The sequence below is a fragment of the Cynocephalus volans genome, chromosome 1 (genome assembly GCF_027409185.1).
Source record: "Cynocephalus volans isolate mCynVol1 chromosome 1, mCynVol1.pri, whole genome shotgun sequence".
Classification (NCBI taxonomy): domain Eukaryota; kingdom Metazoa; phylum Chordata; class Mammalia; order Dermoptera; family Cynocephalidae; genus Cynocephalus; species Cynocephalus volans.
Genome location: NC_084460.1, coordinates 217631856 through 217652217, shown reverse-complemented (window position 1 = coordinate 217652217; position 20362 = coordinate 217631856).

Here is a 20362-nt window from a genome sequence, read left to right as displayed (position 1 = left end):
AGGAATTTGGGAGGAGTTTCCTCAGATGGCTCTGGCTTGGTGTCTTTCATGAGGTTGCAGTCAAGATACTGGCTGTGGCTCCACTCATCCTCCAGGCTCTAGAGCAGTTGGAGGATCAGTTTCTGAAATGGCTGTGGGCTGGAGGCCTCAGTTCCTGGTGGGCTGTTGTTGTCAGCGACCTCGGTTCCTTTCCTCATAAGCCTCTCCACAGTGCTGCTTGAGTGTCCTTGTAGCATGGCTTCTCTCAGAGTGGGTGGTATGAGAAAGAATACAAGGAGGGAGCCACATGGCCTTTCATGTCCTGATCTCATTACAGTGTTCCTGCTGCTTGAACACAGTCTTTTAGCTAGAAGTGAGTCACTAAATATAGTCCACATGTAAGAGAAGGAGAATTGGGCTCCACCTTTTGAAAGGAGGAGTTTCAAAGATTTTGTGTATATATTTGAAAACTACCACACAGGATAACCCTTCAATATGCTAACCTTTGAGATACTGTATTTACTTATTAGTAGGGCCTCAAGGTGCTCAATGCTTAATAAATTCTTGAGCTCTCTTCTCTGACTTACTGACTTTAGACAGGGAAGAATGGAGACATTCCAGTCTCTGGTTAATTTTTAATACCCTCTTCTGTCTGTGATGTGCATACACACACACACACATACGCACAACTGCCCTTCCTTGTTCTGGATCTGGTCCACATACTATACAACTGACTACTGTCACAAGCAAAGCTTCTTCTCCCACAATGCCCTCCCCACCCCCATTTCCAGTCAGGGACTGGTCCCGCTGGTTTCTGTTATTTTGAATAGTTCATCCTGGTAATCCCATTCTTTGTCATCAGTTTGGCCTTGAAGAAAAACAGAGCAAGAATTGGGAGGACTTCTGTAAGGAGGAGGAAAATCTTTTCTTTCTGCCTATATATTCAGGAGTTGGGATTTCCCTATATCCTAGCAACAGTCTTGGAGGTGAGGCAGCGCTTTGTGAGAATCAAAGCAAGTCTGACTGTAGCATCATGACTATTAAAAAGGCCTTTGAAAGATGAAAAATCTGCCAATTATATGTCTTTGAGTTGGATTCTATCCAAGCCCTCCCTGAAGGAATGCCGTTTGCTTGGTGTCTGAGCAGGACAGGAAGAGAGGAAGGAATCCTGGGACATAAACTGCCCAAGTTATGAAGCAGTTCTTCCTGACAAAGAAAGGTTAGGTTACTGAAATGAGATGGATGGATCAGCCAAAGATCATGGTTCTGTCAGACTTCTCAGGACACCACGAGTTAAAGGCTTCTAAATCACCTGTGAAATGCCATTAATCAATGGCAAAAAGGAATAAGAAAGCTTCTCTGTGTAGGTTAAAGATGGTAAAGAAAATTCCCATAGGAAGAGGCTTATTTTCTAAACTCTCTGCATCTAGTCTCAGGAAGATCTGCTTTTGTAAACCCCTTGTAATAAAGATCTAATTATTACAAGAGATATAGGAACAGAGTTGCTGATTATAAAGTGGCATGTTTTTATGTCTTTCTAGGGACATGGGTGGGATATTACTTGGTCTGTCATTTCATTTGGGTGTGTTTATGAGGGCATTCATTAGGAAGAACAGGTGGCACTGTGTACTTTTGTTATAAAGCATCCTGTTCTGGGTATGGAGTGACAGGCATCAGAACAAGGCCCTTTACTTGCATTATTTTATTCAATGATCACAATGACCCAGACAGGTAGCTTATTTTTAGTTCTATTTTTATAGGAGAAAACTTTGAGTTTCAGAGGGGTAGGTACCTTGCTGAAGTTCACATAGCTAATAAGTGGAACTAGAACCAGAACGTGGATTCAGGTGTGTTGGCTTCCAGTGTTCTGTGTATTCCATTTTACCTTATCTCTGTAAACATTACCTGAAGAGGGAGGGTTACAAAAATCTCCCACTTCTCATTTGGGATGGTTTTATGCTTTTCTGGAAAACTGTGAAATGACCTCTTGCCTTTGCTCAGCATCTTAACCTGTAAAATGGGCTAATGACTGGATTAACGTGGAGATCAAATGAGATATGTTATAGCATTTCTTAAACTGGAAAGTATAATTTAAATACAAGGCATTATGCTCTCACCTCATTTTGAACCTGCTTCAAGAGTGGTGTTATGGTTTGAAAGTTTGCATCCCTCCAAAATTCAGATGTTGAAACCTCACCCCCAAGGTGATGGTATTAAGAGGTGGGCCTTTGGGGAGGTGATTAGGTGAATGAGGTTAGTGCCCTTATAAGAGTGGCCTGAGGGAGTTTGCCCCTTCTGCCGCGTGAAGACACAGCCGCAAGGCACCATCTTTGAGGCAGAGAATGAGCCCTCACTAGACTGTACCTGCTGGTGCCTTGATCTTGGATTGCCCAGCTCCAGAACTGTGAGCAATAAATTTCTTCTGTTTATAAATTACCCAGTCTAAGGTATTTCTTTATAGCAGCCCAGGTGGATTAAGACTAGTGGTCAGATCGGCTAATAAACACGTAGTGGTTGTATTCAATGCATTCTACTGACTGGATATTTGCAGACTTTGGGTGATGATAGGATTTCAACTTAGTGCTCTTGTGTTATTTCTTGGGAACTGGAGAGTAATGAGTATTAGGGCTGGCTGAAATTGGCACGGGAAAAAGATGTCATTGTCTGCATGAGTTTTGTGCTCTCTCATACTTTTCAAGTTGAACTATATGAGTAGTAAATCATCAGCTTTCTAGAAGATAAGCTGTTGCCCATTTTCAAATATTAAAATCTAAGAGAAGCAAAGGAAAATGTGTTAAGATCATTTTTTAGTGCAAAATGCAGGAATGACCCTGATTTCAAGTTTAAAGGAAAGAACAATTCAGGCTCTTCTTTCCACATAAATTCAGGTGGGAAAGAGCAGTATACAATGAGTAATTGAATGAATAACATGAGATATTTATAAGATGAAATCTCACATCCTAGAGAGAAGGTCTTAAATGCAAAATGTGTAATATTTATCTTCTTCCTATTCACCATTGTCTATTTTAAATAAGGTTGTCTACCTCATTAATAATGAAGAAGACAGCAGAACACCATCACTCTTGAAAAGATTATACAAATTTAAAATAATTTATCATTTCTAGGCACATACTCTTGTTATTAGTTTTCTGTGCATCAATGTCTGTAAAATGGAGGCTATCAAAGTTGTTCTTATTTAATAGATTCAGGAATTCTGCAGTGCACAGAGGTGAGCTTCCTACAATGCTACACTTTGAGGAAGGAGTGGCTGAAAGGATTTGGGTCTTAGGTTTATGTTGGTGTCAAACGTGCAAAAGACTCTTCTTCATCCATTGCCTTCCACCACCTCATTTTTGGAAGGAGACAACTGAGCCTACATGAACAAATGAAATGGTGGATGAAGGAGCTATGACTGAGATCCAGGTAGCCTGTTTCTTGAAGCTTAGTTCTATTCAACCCTAATGTGCCTCACGCCGAGCCACCACAAGGACTGCATTATCTGAGAAGATGCTCTTCCTGTCTCTGCTTTGCTTTCCAGATTGAGGTGTGGCATGTAAGGGATGGTTAGTGGTCAGAAGTCAGGACACAATGTGAATCAGCCTTGCAAAAGATTTTGAAACTCTGTAAGTATTTTTTCAGCCCACAGCATTTGCATTGGCTTCACTCCCTGCCCATCTAGTCATCATCTTATTCCCTATCAGAAAACATGTACAAATGCCGGCAACATGCCGGCAGCCACAGCTTCAATTTTCCCAAAGCCATCAGTTCCTGTAAGGCCAAAAGGAAACAGAGAGGAGGGCTGAGTACTCTCAGCTCAGTTACATATTGGAATTTGGCCCCCGTTTCTTCTCTTTCCTCCAGATTGCTTGTAGTCTGTAGACACCTGAGCTTATTTTTGAGGCTGGTATGGATGGCAGAATAGAACCACGTGCCCACGTGCAACTGCAGGGGCCAAGATGGTGATGTAAGAGCTGGATGCTCCCAGAACCAGCCAGATTGTCAACAATGTGCAAAGTGAGGCTGAGAATGGCTCCAAGCAGGGAAAAGGATGGTGCAGGTAAAGCACGAGACCAGTGAAATCTTAGAGATTTCTCTTGTCCTTAGAGAGTACTGGCTGCTTTGGAGTCAGACTGACAAACAGGTGCCAGACATTGTGCTAGGTGCTGGAAAAAACAGTCAAGGAGAAGAACCCTTCCTTGACACACAGAGAAGTTAAGTCCCAGGAGGTTATCATCTTCATCAGCATCGCCTGGGGACTTGATAAGAATCCAGACAACTGCTCTCCACTGCAAACCTGCTGAATCAACGTCTCTGGGGGACAGGCCTAGGGATCTGTTAATGAAACAAGACTCCCAGGTTAATCTCCCCCAAATTATAGAGAAGACAAATGGGAAAATATTGAATGTTTCCTGATTGGAAGTGGAGGGACACTTTTGTGTCCTTACCTGGGAACAAACCCTGACAGATCCTGATACCTGGAGAGACAGACGCTTTGATTTTGGGGGTGTTGGGACTTGGGGATGTTTAGCCTAGCTGGGCTTCGTTGGGTGTGAGGGATAGATATCTCAGACCACTTATGGAAGATTTACTAATTTGAGTTCCAAAATCAAATCAAAGTCTGATTAAGACATATTTACTGCATACCTACAATGGTCATGGCCCTCTGAGGTATGAAGGAGGAGTCTAAGGCAAGCTCCTGCCTTCTCTTTAGCAATGGACATAAGACTCACGCATGCAACCCAAAGGATAAAAGATAAAATAAGACCTTAGAGAGTGTCTTCCCTTGGGGAAAACAGAGTGTGGGGAACATCATCTTGAATGGTGGTGGTGGCGGGGAGAGGCACTTACATGTGCAACTGAGAATCCTGGGGAAGAGGGTCAGGTGAGTGGAGGTGGACAAGGATCCTCACTGATAGGGACACAGCTTTTTTTGAAGGTTGATGCAAAAACTGACTGCTCCTCTTTGCCAACTAAAAATAATTAATATTTACTGAGCACTTTCCATGGGCATTCTCTAACAGCTTCCAAGTGTTAACCTCCTTTCATTCTCACAGCAACACAATGAGTTAGATATTATCACTCTCCCCATTTCCGGATGCGGAAATTGACACACAGAGAAGTTAAGTCAATTGCCCAGTGTCACACAGCAAATAAGCAGTAAACCCAGGATGTGAACCTCAAAAGTCTGCCTCTGGGGATTTTTCACTATACAGTTCTGTCCCTTGGCTTAGAAAGCCCATTGGAGGGATGTGTCCTGCTCACATGGCTGAGTTCTCTCTTCCCTCCAGACTTCTGCAGAAAAAGCTTATGCTGGTATCCCCGGGGAGGAGAAGTGATACCTGTCATCCTCAGGAAAGTCCAGCATATGAAGGAGAGGATAAGAAAAGGCTAAGGGAGCTGGAAGAACTTGAGACTTTACCAGGTCAACAAGGCAGCACAGCACTTGAGGGTGTTTCATCTCTGTCCAGGGCAGGAAGGCAACCTCTGACCTTTCTTGTGGGCGGGACTCAGGTGTGCATTTGCGTAGGAGCCAGTTAGCCCTGGCTGATGATTTTGCTTGTCAGTGTCAGCAGTTCATGACAGGAACACAGAGGCTTGGCCTACTTAACCTGGGATCAGGGGTTAGCAACATGGGTTTTGTAGGTGGAAAAGGTACATTTTGCAGAATTCCAGGGTGCCAGCAGAATAAAGTTGTAATGCTTGACTTTGAGGTTGGATGTGGAGAAAAATGGAGCTGATAGACTAGGAGACTGGGAATCAAAAAGGGTTGGTGTCAGATGGAGATCAAATAGCATCGGAATGTTGAGCCTGGAAGCTGAGAGATGCTGGCTGCAGCAGGACTTGTGAATGACTGAAGGTGGCCCAGGTCAATGGTTGGAGTTTCTCAGTGAAGAACTGTGCGATGAAGATATAGAAGGAATTGTTATGGAAATGTTAAGGCATTGAGTATGTCAACAGTGCTAGAGAACCTGGTGTAGAAGCCTCCTGGAAGTGTCCTGGAGTGGGGAGAGGTCAGTGGTATCTGAGATGCTTTAGATCTCACCAGATCTCTCACAAAGCAAGCTGTGATCAGTGGGCAATTATGAGGCAGGACAGACCACTGGTTAGGGAAGAATGTATAGAGGATATGGTGCTTGAGCTGAGCCTGAAAAGAGGAGAGATGTTTGATGGACTGGGCTGAGAAGAGGGCTGTGAAGTCATAGGAGCAGAAGCACTGATGAGGCAAATCCCAATGCAAACCATAGAAGATCGCTTTAAATTTATTTCACTATGTAATTGTTGCACTTTGTAATGATCAATTGTGCAAATGAGTATATTACTTAATATAAATTGCATTAAGGGGCTTGCTTTGATGGTATGCAGGCTTTGACCCCCAAAACCCTCGAAGGACAGTATATTATGTCAGCACAAGTGCTATACTTACAAAAAGAGGCCAGTTTTGGGGAAAATCTACCTCTGGATTTCTGAGACAGACAAATGTACTAAAATATGGAAATAGGGGAGCATATACAGATTCGTCTCTTTCTGTATCTTATTGCCAAAATGTTTATTATTTGTTGTTTATTTTTTCAGAGGGAGAAAAGGAGAATTTTTTGAAGTTTAGTGATCGAGAGGGTTAGCTTTTCTGCCCTGATCAATAACTTTGGACAAACATCTCCATCTCTGAACCTACTGGGGGCCATTACTGGCATATCTTGGGTTTGGGCATATGAAGGAGCATAAGGATTAGGTATGTATTCCTGGAATATATCTTGAAATCTTTATCAGTCTTTAGCATTTCCTAATGAATCCTTAGTAGCTACCATTAACTACTGTTCTGGGGATTGGTGAACACTGAGCTGTGTTTAGGTGAGAGAGAAAGAGAGAGAGCCCCTGAATACAGCACTCCCATTCTCTAGAGCTGGACATGGCCCTCCTCAGAAGCTACTTGTCTTAGTCCTTCCAGGTTGCTATAACAAAATACCATAAACTGGGTAGCTTATAAAGAACAGAAATTTATTTCTCATGGTTCTAGAGGCTGGGAAGTCCAAGATCAAGATGCTGGCAGATTCGGTGTCTGGTGAGGGTCCACTTTCAGGTTCATAGATGGCATCTTCTAGCTGTGTCCTTGCATGGTGGAGGGGTGAGGGGTCTCTCTGGGGTCCTTTCTAATATGCCATTCATGAGGGCTCTAATCACCTCCCAAAGGCCCCACCTAATATTATCACTTTGAGGTTAGGATTTCAACTTATGAATTTTGGGGGAACGCAAACATTCAGATGATAGCACTACTTTTCCATGAGATGATGAGAGGTGAAATAACTACACCAGATGTTATACCAGTTATGCTTCCAGAAAAACTGGGTCCTAGTGTTCTGTGATGTGTGGATTAGAGAACTGGCTGAGAGAATTCACATTAAAAAGAGAGTCTTTTAAAACTGAATAAAAAGGCTTTCACATTTTGGGGAGAAAAGAAAAGATGGCTTTTGTGTGTTTCTTAATGCATATGTACAGATTTGAATGGATTTAGTACAGAATTCAAGAACAGAAGATTAAGAAATTAAGAATCATGATGCTTAAAATAGATAGCACTTTTTTTTTTTTTTTTTTCACTTTAAGCAAAGCAATCTGCTAGGCAGGTGAGATTTCTGAAATGGTGACAATAAAATATCCAGAAGCCTGGAATGCTTTTTCTCTACCAGTAAATATTTCCAAATGCACTTTTGATGAACATTTAAAATTTTATCCTAGCAACATATAGACAAGCAGAACTAGGGATCTTCTGATGCCCTCCCCTGCCCATATGTACACTAAGTATAAAGGACTGAGGCATTTAACAATGTTTTCAGCGTCCTACAAAATCAAATCAGCACCCAATTCTGTGCTTTTTTTTTCAGATTACAGATTTTTTTTTTTTTTTTTTTTTTTTTTTAAATCAAGGACAGCTAGGAAGAAAAAAAGTTATCCTGGATATTTTTATAAGTTGTGTCACCACTGTTCTTCTTTCATCAGATAACTTTTTTCTTTCATTTGCTATTACTGCCGGTAAGTAGTGTTCACTTCTTGGAAGTCCTGTAGTACTGTGTTTACAGATTTGTGCTTCATATTGTACTACATGTCCATTTCTCATCTATCATATTGTAAACACCATAAAGGCCACAGTTCTTTGTCATTTTAACACCTTCAGCTGTGCCTTGCTGTCAGCAGTGGCTAATAAATGTTTCTTTATAAATTAAAGACACAGAAGGGAAAAGTCATACAGGCCTACTCTACTTATAAACTATATGGTTTGATTTGAGGGATTCCAAACCCACTATATTCAAATATATTTTCTCAGATTCGAAATGTCTTAATTTCATTTTCACTGTTTTAGGGTTATTTTTCTTTTTTTTCAGAAAGGATCTGTTAAAACAAAGTTTTACCTGGGAAGAGAGGCTTGAGGGCACGGGACACAGGTGGGTGCATTTTGAATGGGGAAGGCTGGTGGGAAGGACATGGAGTTGGCAGCTGCTGGTGGGGACAGTCCCAGGCTGAGGGCACCTGGGGGAAGAGGCTGCTGAAAGGCAGTAAGATAGTATCAAAACAGGTATATTTTGCATCTTTTATAAGATTACAAGCATGAGATTTGGAGATGCTAAAAACATTGGGCAAACTAGAAAATCTTGCCTGTTATATTTTGCAATGCAATCTGAGGCCTGCATTCAGAACTGCCGATGCATGACACAGACCCCGAAGTGCTCACCTACTTCTGTGTATACCCCTAATGACTGCACTTAGCATAACTGCAGACAGCTGCAGCCTTGCTAGGTGAGCGATACCCTGTGAGGACATTCATCCTCTCCCAGATCAGCAAGAGTTGTTCATTCTGTACACAGGAGGAATTTCCAAGAAGCTTTCACTTCCTTTAAAATTCTCCAAAAGTCTTCAGCAGGATGTAAACCCAGAGGGTGATCCCAGGGTTCCATAACATTCATAGAACTCTCCAAAGGAGGAGGAGGTCCTGGCAACGGTCAAGGGAATGTGTCCCAAGACACCTCCCCACTGAGTCCCCAACCACCCTTGCCACTTTTCAGAGACCCTTGCACAGCTAGCAAGGAACTCAGATATAAAGAGCTGGCAGTTAATGCTTCTGTTTTTGCCCTTCGGAATCCCTCATGGGAAGTGTCTGGAGTCACACAAAGTAAGCGATGTCAGGCAACAACATGTTCCAGGACAGACATGCCAATCAAAGATACCATAGCTTTTGGCAAATACATAACAATAATATTTTAAATAAGTTTTTCTGTTATAAGGCAGAGTTTTCTTTGAGTGCAGAAATCAAAAGCTGGTCAAAACATTGCTCAGTTCCCTCTTGTTGGGGTGGGACTGGGATCATGATAGGGCAGGTGGGAGAGGGTGAGGGGAAGGTGGGAGACCCCTGGGGCTGCTGCTGTATTTCACGTCTGTCAGCATTTCCATTACTAAAGCCTCAGGGGGCTGTAATTTAATGTTAACTATAAAAATTTACCCTCTGAGTTGAAAGTTATCACCTTGGAACTTATTTTGCTGATATTTTACACTTTTTGAAGAGGGAGAAGTATGCATATTCCCCCAATGTTAAAATTAGAAGAGAAATGTAGAAAGCCTACCTCATTTGGCAGTTTTTAAGAGACCCCTGAAATAAGATAATGTAATATGGGCTTTTAACTTAACCTTTTTCTACTTCCACAGCTCCCTTTTATTTTTAGATATGTTTTAATTTACATCCTCTTCTTTGCCTTCCAGAATGTGTGTGTGTGTATAAAACGTATTATTTTTTATATCAATCCTTTCTCTACTTCCGCCCCATTAAACATTTGCTCATATCTACAAGGCACTGTGCTTTAAGCTCAGAAAAATAATGAAGAATAAAATATTCTCTCCCCTTAATAACAAGTTTCTCTTCTCTTGGAGAAACATTTGTTTGTTTTATTTTATTTTTCTATGTTAGATTTTAATCTCTTTGAGAGTGAAAAACAGCATCATATGAATAAATATACTTAAAAACAAAACACAAGACTTCCGGTCAAGATGGCAGAATAGGTCCCCAGCATCATTCTCTCCCACAAATCAATTAATTTACAACTATTAAAAGTCAACGACAGCCAAGCTGAGGAAGAGAGACTGACGGAGTTCATGCAGGCAGGAGAAGACACGATGAGAGAAAGAAAGAACTGCTCCCACCATTTCAAATCCTGGCCACTTCCAGGCTGGAGCTGGTGAGCACACGGAGCAAGAGCTCACAAAAGCTGCAGCTGTGCCCTTCATATGAAGGTGCTTGGAGGCAGCAGGGGGGAAGAGGGCCTTGGTGGCTGCCAAGGGTTCCTGTGGACCCACATAGGAGTGAGGAGCGAAAGACAACAGAACCGGGAGCCACTCAGAGGCTGGTGAGTCATTGCAAGGGGACTGGTGCACAGCCCGCCCCATGGGAAGTGTTTGGAGTGCGGGTGGTGGAGGAGATGGGCCCACTGGGGGGACACTGGGGCACAGAATACACAGTTGATCTGCTCCCCAATCAGCATAGGACCACTCAGTGGAGACTGGTCAGGAATATAGAATGGCATGGGGGTGCAGTTTGCTGAAAAGACTTAGGCCCAGACCAGACTTTCCACACAACCCAGATGCACCAGAACTCCTAAGACCCAGAAGTACATACAAGATCAACCATTAAAACCTGAGCTTCACAAAAAGCCTACCCCAGGGAGTCAGCAGCAAAGCAGTAATTTAGCTCAACCACAGAGCTCAAGTGCTGGTCCCCACAGGAAGTTCCTCCTTCCTCAGAAGTAAGCAAAGGACAACAAATTAGTCCCAGTGCAAAGTTTAAGTGGTGGAAACAACAAATAATCCAACACAGAACTGAAAGAAAAAATAAAATACCCACAGACCAGAGACAAAATCTGATAATAACTAGTAAAGTTTTCGCATCACCAAAGAACACCTATAAAACCGAGAAAGACTGGAAGCCCCCTGGGCTCCCAAGCCAGGGAGGTGGGTGGGCCTGGCACTTAAGCCATGCCCCTGATGTCTGCAACCAGCTCAGCGATGACCACTGAGTCGCTGCAGGAAGTGCCCTGGGCTCCTGAGCTGTAGTGCTGGGAGGCCACAGGCCTCAGCCATGCCCCAACCCCTGCAACTAGCCCAGTGATGACCACCGAGTTGTTGCAGGAAGCTCCCTGGTCTTCCAAGCTGGGGAGGTGGGAGTCTGAGGGCTTCAGCCACACCCCCTTGACATCTGCAACCAGCCCAGTGACAAACACCAACGCACCACTGGAAGCCCCTGGTCTCCCCTGCAGGAATGAGGGGGGTGCCACAGGCCTCAGCCACATCCCCCCTCCTTCCTCCTTCTCCCACTCTATTTCCTTCTCCTTTCCCTTCTCCCCCTCCCACCCAGCTGCTCTGCAACAACGTCTTAGAATGTAAAAAAAAAATAATAAACTTAAAAAAAAACACAACACAATGTCATAAAAGTTGGTAAATCTTCAAAAATGGTGACTTTCTTTGGTATCATTTTCTTCCTTCAACATTCCTTCCTTTAAGCCTCGTTGAGTGAGCTCCACAAAGCAACCTGTACCCAGATGTGGTAGGCAGTATAATGGTACCGCAGATATGTCCACCTTCTGATCCTTGAAATCTGTATATATATTACCATACATGGCAAAGGGGAGTTAAGGTTGCAGGTGGAATTAAGGATGCTAATTGGCTGACCTTATAATAGGGAGATTATCCTGTTTTTTCTGGGTGGGCACAATGTAATCACAAGCGGTTTTAAAAGCACAAGGGGGAGACAGAAGAGGAAGTCAGAGAGATTCAACATGAGGACATAATTCTCCATTGCTGGCTTTGAAGATGGGAGAGGGGACCACAGCCAAGAAAGACCTGCAGTCTCTGGAAGCTAGAAGAGTCAAGGAAATGGAGTCTCCTCTATGGTCTCCAGAAATGAACATAGCCCTGCTGACACCTTGATGTTAGCCCATTGAAACCCGTTTTGGACTTCTGACCTCCACAACTTCAAGATCATAAATTTGTGTTGTTTTAAGCCACTAAGTTTGTGGTAAGATGTTACAGCAGCAGTAGGAAACTAATAGATGAGATGAACACAGAACAGTTTACCCTAATAGATTACTCAGTTAGTTCACCTCCTGGCTGATCAGAGCCCTCAAGTTGTCTGTGTGAATTTCTTGAGACTGTTTTATTGTAAGTCCTCATTCATATCCTCTTCATTTCGAGCTACATTCCATGCACTCTTTATTTCCCCGTGTCTTCTATTTTCCTCTCCAAACTGTGCCTATTCTGTGTCTCATTGTTTAGGGTTTCTTTGAAATGAGAGAATTAAATGTTGTTCTGTATGGTCTGTATCAGTCACAATCCAATCAGGAGACAGAAACCACATACTTATTTGAACAAGAAAAGTATAACATAAGGAATCATCAACTATAATAGGGGATTGGAATTGGATAGTAAGAACTACAGAGAACTCTAAAGAATATAGAAATAACAGGTATAAAGAGAAACCCTCCCCCTAGGGCTGAGCAAGAGTATCCAAGGAAGATACCCCTCTGCCCTCCAGGGATGTGATCTAGACCCTGTTGGAGGGCATGTCTATGGTTCATGGCTAGAGTGGAGAATTCATTGTGGTGCCTTGCTAGTGAAATTTGTTGAAACTCTGTCTTCCAGAACTTGTTAGAAGTCTACCCAGTAGGATGCCAGGGAAAGCCCTTCATAGGAAGGTGTCTTGCTGCAGGCTCTCTGTTGTGAAACCACCCATCGGGGGTGCCAAGGAAAGGTGCTGGCCACTGACTGCTGCTGGCCTCCATTCACTGTGGGAGCCAGAGGCTAGAGAAGCCATATGTGCTGCAGGAACTGGGTACTGGAAAGGCCATGCAAGCCACACCCAAAACCAGGGAGGGAGATCTCTTCCTCTTGCAGTATCTCTCCAGCACCCTCTACTGGCAAAGCTTGACATCATGCCAGGTGGTAAAGGAAAAATATTTACAGGGCTCAACTCCATTCCCAGAGCAAGCAATGAAGGGTGAATTTGGAGTTCAGAGACAGTAAATTGAGACCTCATAAATGGTCCCAAAAGGCTATTATATAGGACAGTGATTCTCAAAGTGTGATCTGTGGATGCCTAGACTCACTGGGATCCTGCCAGGGAGTCTGTGAGGTCAAAAATATTTTCATGATAATATTGAAATTTTATTTGCCTATTTATTGTGTTGACGCTTGCACTCATGGTACAAAAGCAGTGGTGGTAAAACTCCTGGCACCGCAGCAGAAAACAAAGCAGTGACACCAAACTGTACCCGCCATCATTATATTCTTCACTTGCACACATGCAGAAGACAAACATTTTCTCTTAAGAATCCCCTGATTAAGCTGTAAAAATTATTAATTTTATGAAATTTCAAACCTTGAATACACATCTCTTTAATATTCTTATATGATAACATGGGAAGAATGCGTAAAGTAATTCTGTTGCATATCCAAATATGACTGTTTTGAGGAAAAGCAAGTGTGCAATTGTTTGAATTGCAAGCTGAACTAGCTGCTTTTTTCATAGATGGCATTTTAAATAGAATAAATGACTGACAGACAATGGTTATGCAGACTTGGGTATTTGGTAGACATTTTCTTAAAAATTAACAACAAAATGAGCCTGTCACTCCAAGGAAAAACCGAGCATTTGTTACCAGTGATAAAATTCAAGCTTTCAAGAAGCGACTGGAATTTTAGAAAACTTGCATCTGCCACCATGAGCTCAACAGCTTCCCAATCCTTAAAGACCTTTTTTAAGAAGATTGGTGGTGATAGTACAAATACACCTTTTGGATATTATATAAAATTTGTCAACATTTAGAAGATCTGATTACACAGTGAATTAATATTTTCTAAATGACCAATGTATGCTGTCTAAAGTCACTCATGGGTCAAATATTCATTTAAAGTGTCAGACCAATGGATTTTAATGCAATGGAAGACCAAATGTTCATTGGTATGGTTTCAGGTTCCATATTGCCACTAACCTTTAGGACACTACCACTTGTCGAGTTTTGTGTAGTATCATAGAATTTCCACAGTTACCTGCAAAGGCTATTAAAATTCTTTCCTTTTCTGAGGACATATCTGTGTGAGACTGTGGATTTTTTTTTACATACTTCAACCAGATTGAGTACAGAAACAGGTACGAGAATTCAGCTGTCTTCTGTCATCAGACATCAAAGCAATTTGGAAAGAGGCAAAATAATGCTACTCTTCTCATTAAATTTTTTGTTTTGGGAAATATGATTATTTTTAATAAAAATATTTTATTTGTGTTAATACATAATTGCTTTATTACTTTTTACATTAATTAATAGAGAAATATTTAAATAATTATCTATTAAAATTTCTAGTTAGGATTAATAAGCAAAACTCACATACACAAAATCTCTTTGGGATTCCCAATAATTTTGAAACATTATAAAGGGATCCCTAGGTTGAAAACTGCTAACAAAGGAGATAAATGGGCAGAAGTTGCAGATTTTGGCTTACAGTAAGGAAGTATTATCTGGTAACTTCTGTTGTAACAGTACCACTAGTAATCAGAAAAATGAAAGTTGAAATGCCAAATAGAAGCAATTCCTTGCCCTTTATATTGGCAAAAATTAAAAAATCTGATCATGTCAAGTTTGGAGAGAGTGGGTGAAAACAATTTTCATTTACTGTTGGTGGAAATTAAATATGATCACTGGCAGCAGCTAGCTGGCAATCCGCCTGTTTAACAGAAAATATATTCCATAACCCAGCAATTCTACTTCTTATTCTACATTCTTGAGAATCTCTTACTCATGTGCTTGCGGATGAATGGGCAAGGTTGTCCATTGTTTACCTTCTTGTAATAACAAAACCAACCAACCAACCAAGTCCTGCATAATGGACAAATACAAAGTGGCACCTTTGCATAATGGGATCCCATATAGCTGTTAAAGTAAATGTATTAGCTCTCTGAATGTGTGTGCATATGTATAGGAAGTACATACACCTTAAAAGCATAATATTGAATTAAACAGAAAGTCACAGACTGATATGTATGATACAATATCATTCACGTAATAAATTTTAAGAGCCAACACATGAAACATGTATATATTAGGTTAAACCACATGAAATTGCATTTTTCACATCAAAAAACAGTTAAATATTAGCAAATTTATACTGCTCAAACTGAATATAGAGAAGTTTAAGAAATAGTCTTGAAGTGATCACACTAAATTCTTCTGGGGAAAGAGATCAGCCTAACCAATGAGGAGGGATTTCAGCTTTATTTTAATAGTTAATTTCTTTCATAAAAAGGAAAGAAAAAAAAGAGACATATTTGTAAATTGTCAAAGTTGTAAATTCTAAATGGTGGATATTTGGGTGTTTATTTTACTAATGCATATTTAAGAATTATTTTTTAAATTGGAATTGTCCAAAGGAGGATGAATGACTTAAGAGGCAGCATATTTGCCTTTACTTGCAGTGTCCAGGGTGCTGGAGAAGACATTAACGCATACAGTGGGGGAATTTCCAGGACACCCACTGCCTTTACCCAAACGAGTAACTGTGCTTTGAGCAGCTTCAGGTCCAGTAACAGCCTGTCATGCAGGGAAAGAGACACAGTGACCACGGATTTCTTCAGAGCCTCTATAAATCCCAGTACAGAATCAGATCCATAATAGGCTGACTTCTGGTATTTAGTGAAGGAAGATTTTTGTCTAGCAGAATCTTCACTTCAGCAGAGCTTTCATCCAGCTAGTCTTAAAAGGATCCATTTAGGTATTTTTCGCCAGCATTGTGAAAGTTTTAATAGTCAATGAGACAAAGGCAGAATGGACGTAAAATATATAAATTATAGCTAAAAGGCAGTGTGTAACCTAATGCATAACAAGCACCTTCTTTGAGTTGTATTCTTATTTTTTTCTTCTTTGAATTGCTTTTGAAGGAGAATTTTTAGTGGAGACCTCACAAGATAGAAACTGCATGACATAATATGCAGGCATCTCAGTCTTGCAAGCAGATATTCCTTGCAGAGCTCCGATGTGGAGGGGAGAAGGGACGATCTGACCAGGCTTAGGAAAATCCCAGTCTATGTGGCTCCCCCAGAGCCCACATAGATGAAATTCCCACCCAACGAAACATAGGAAGTAACAAAATCAGGCCTTGTTAGTGATGACTGCAAGGAACACTAAAGCCATGTGGAAAGATTGTGGAAAGAGCTGTCAGGGCTTGCTTGGGAATGGCTTCCCAGGGGAGATGTGTCCCTCAGAGGCCTGAAAAGGGAGATGGTTCAATTTACCTGTGTGAGGGACCACTTACTCTGTACCTTGTGAATTTCTTCTGAATCTGAGGTTAATTCTCGAAGCATGGATTGAGTTAGCAACACAGAGTGATTCACAGCAGAGGCCTGGGTCTTGCAAATGAATCAGGAAATATGAAGAGGACAAAATATAGCTTGGTGATGGCTAAATAGTTCAGGGGTGGTTCTTGTTATTAGAATGTGTGAGGCAGTCCTCTCCTATTTATAGCATGCTGTTCTGAGACTCGTTCAACTCCCACCTCCACCCAAAAAACTCAATGTGACATCAGCTGAAGAACTGCTTGTCTAGGTGAAATTACTTAGGGGATTCCAATGGAGCTTCAAATTATGCACATTTCAATGACATATTCTCATGAAAGATACAGGACTGCTTATAGCCAGCTATCAGGCAGATAGTGACACTGAAATGTGCTCTGAGGAGGGCCCTGGATACTTCAGGGTTTTATTTCTCTAGGTTATAGCCAGGCCAAGGCAGAATCTTCAGTAAGCCTGCATTAGTCCATTTTGTGTTGCTATAACAGAACACCTGAGACTGGGTAATGTATAAAGAACAGAGGCTTATTTGGCTTTCAATTCTGGGAGAGCTGCATCTGGCACAGGCCTCAGGCTGCTTCTATTCATGGCAGAAAGTGGCAGGCAGCTGGCAGGTACAAGCAGATCACATGGTGAGCGGAAGCAAGAGAGAGAGAGGAAGTGCTGGGTCTTTTAAACAACCAGCTCTCAAGGGAACTAATGCAATAAGAATTCACTCACTACCCCTATCTGCCAGGGAGAGCATTAATCCATTCATGAGGGATCTACCCCCATAACTCAAACAGCTCCCAACACTGCCCCATTGAGGATCAGATTTCCACATGAGTTCTGCTGGGGACAGCACATCCACACTCTATCAAAGCCTTTGCCCTCTTGCTCAGCTGCCCTATGTCAAACTGGCCCAAATGAATTGCCTTTTGCAGTGTATCTGTAGAACCTTTTCTTAATTAATCTCTGTCTTCTTGGCTTAGCATTGAGATAGTTTACTTCTTCCTAATTAATTCAGTCACTCATTTACTTAATATATATTGAATAGTATAATAGGTGCCATTTAACATAAATCTTGTCTTCAAGAAGTTTTTCATGTCGTGAAGGAGATAGGGCACATCCTCAAAAAGTCTGAGGACAAAAAGAAATGAGAAGTGCCATATCAACCAAGAATGAAGATTTCAGAAGAGGGGGACGTTCAGATGTTGGGATGTGGGAGAAGTTAAGAGAAGGTCCCAGGGGAGGAGGAACTTGAGAGCCTTACAGGAGAAGTGGGACAAAGGTGTGAGCAGTCTGACTGGTTATGACTTGGTGGTCCTTCAGACTGACAGTCTGAAATATTTGCTCAGTATTTGTTTAATCGAGAGAATAAGCCTCACATAAGCCTCTTCTCTGTTGCTGAGTCATTCGGTTCTGGCCTCAAGCTTGTATACCCTATTTAGCCGGATAAAAGCCCCGCAGTTACCTGGACCCATTCTCCTTGGAAGGCAGTCTAGCTACCTACCATCTGTGGTTATTCACACTTATTCCTGCCAATCCTCCCCACCCCTAAGTGGCTTTATTAAATTATTCCTTCCTAACACCTACAGTGCTGCTTCTGAACAGAGTCCTAGTAAACACAGTTTGCTCAATTTCATTACCATTTTGTGCCTTGCTGGGGCAGTTGCCATCTGGCCCTGTCCTTAATCTTGCTCTGGAAAGAAGCAACAGCCTGAGCAAAGGCTCAGAGACTGGAGAGCTTGGAAGAGACATGGCAGAACGTGGGGTACCATCTGCAGGGAAAAGTGGGAGAGATGCTACCAGGGAAGGTCTATCGGCTTGGAGAACCCTCTGAAGGCTAGTCTAGTCTGAGGAATTGGTGTCATAGTAAGACACTGAAGGATTATGGGCCAGGATTATGACTTATATAATAAGATCCATATTTTTGAAGTTCTTTTTTGGTTAATAAAAGGAAATAGTAAATTTTTAAATGTACAGGAGTTACGCATTTTCTCATAATTTTTTTAATAAATTGCTACATTTTCAAAAATTTCTATAATTGCTCATAGTTGTAATTGTGGTTAATATTTTGGTATGTTTCCTTCCAGTTCTATTTCTTTGTGCATGTGTTAATATGGTTGGTATCACACTGTATACGCAATTTATTTTCAGTTTTTGTGTTTCATGTAACAACACTAATGCTGCATATTATCAAAAATGCTTCATGGACATAGTTTTTATTGGTTGGACATTATTTTGTGGAAATACTCTCATTTCCTCTCTACTGTTGAACACTAGGGTTATCTACTTATCAATTATTAAGTAGCATTATGATTATTTTATTAAGATTCATTTGGCAGCAATATGATTTGGAGAAGAAGGGTACGTTGCACAAATAGCAAATGATTGGAAATTAGAGCCAAAGACAGGAAGAAATTTCAGTGATTCAAAGCCTAAATTGGGTAATAGCAAAGGAAAGGAAAGGAGGAGATCAGTGGGGTTATTGCTACCTTCCCAGGCGTTGGTCTCCTTGAGGCCTGCACCGGGCGAGCCCTGTACACATGTTTGTTCAATGAGGGAGTGAATGAGCAGATGAACACTAACTCGGCTGCTGCTGCTGTTGCCGAGGGCCACACCACATCCATTCTAAATAACGTTCTTCCTCATGTAACCTTCCCCAAAGAAAATGTTACCCATTCTTGGCAACTGCTATCTGAACAATCCCAATGTACCAGTTCCCTCTGATGCATCTGGCATATTTATCTACTTATTTTCAGAAACATAGCACTCATGGAAACAAGAGTGGTCAGCAAAGAAGTTAATATAGTTATTTCTCTCGTTTAAGTAAATTTATTCACTTCTGGTCAATGGGTAAGTATTTATAAAAATTCCTCTATATGCCCAGTATTGTGCTCAGCGCATTGTCATGTAAGGTGTGTGTTCTGCCTCACACATGACTTGTAATTTAGTTACATAACAAAAACTAACACACACTGGTAAATAGAGAGTTATGATTAGCATTAGTGTTTAGTCAAGAATGCATATACTACCTACTGAAGCTGCGAGAAAGACTAAGAGAATGGGATAGGGATTTTATAAACACAATAGAAGGCAAAACTGATTTTAGGATTTTAAATTGAATTTCTGTCAGGGTTGTGGTTTTGTCTGACTCCATAGAATGGCAGCAGGCAACAGCTGGTCCCTACTTTCTGTGTAGTGGATCTTTCTTTAATTCCCTGTAATAAATGGAGATCCCTAACATCATTTAACCAGTGTTTCAACACCATATTCTCAGCTGAGATCTGACCCACATATACAGCCTCAGAGACAGACAGATCTGCACCTAACACCTGCTATAATACATGTGAATAATCAATATTTTCTGGTGTGATGATCTCACTCTGAGAAATAATGCTTATAAGCTAATTGAGGTAATGAGAACATATTAGCTGTTGGTTTAGTGAAAGTGATGGCAGAGTAGTCTAATTCTTACTGGCTCCTGGAAAACTTTCAATTTAAAGGTAATAACATTAAGAAATGTTAAACTGAGTATGCTTAAGTGTACGTGGTATGTGTTCATTAGGCGAGACAAATGGCTATTATAAAGTCGTAATGATTATTTAGAGCAGAGGTTCTTCATCTGGGGTCCATGCATAGGATTCAGGAATTCTGTGGAACTGGATTAAAAAGAGATTACACCTTTATTTTCACTAACCTCTAGTGAAATTTAACATTTTCTTTTATTATGAGTATAGGCAACTAATTACAGTAGCATTTGCCATACCTGTGACTTAGTCAGTCATTAACAGAAAACACAGACATTTTTGTGTAACATTACAGTTGTTTGCTAGATCATGGGATATTGTTTATGTTCAACAGTACTGGGAAAATATAATAATTATTAGATCTGCAGCCAGATCTTGTTGTTTAATGCATGAATAAAGAAGAAGTATATTACTATATCACTAATTTGTTTTCAAAATATTTTGGTAATTAGTATTTAAATATAATTCATTTCCTTTGAATGTCTACATGTTTTATTTTATG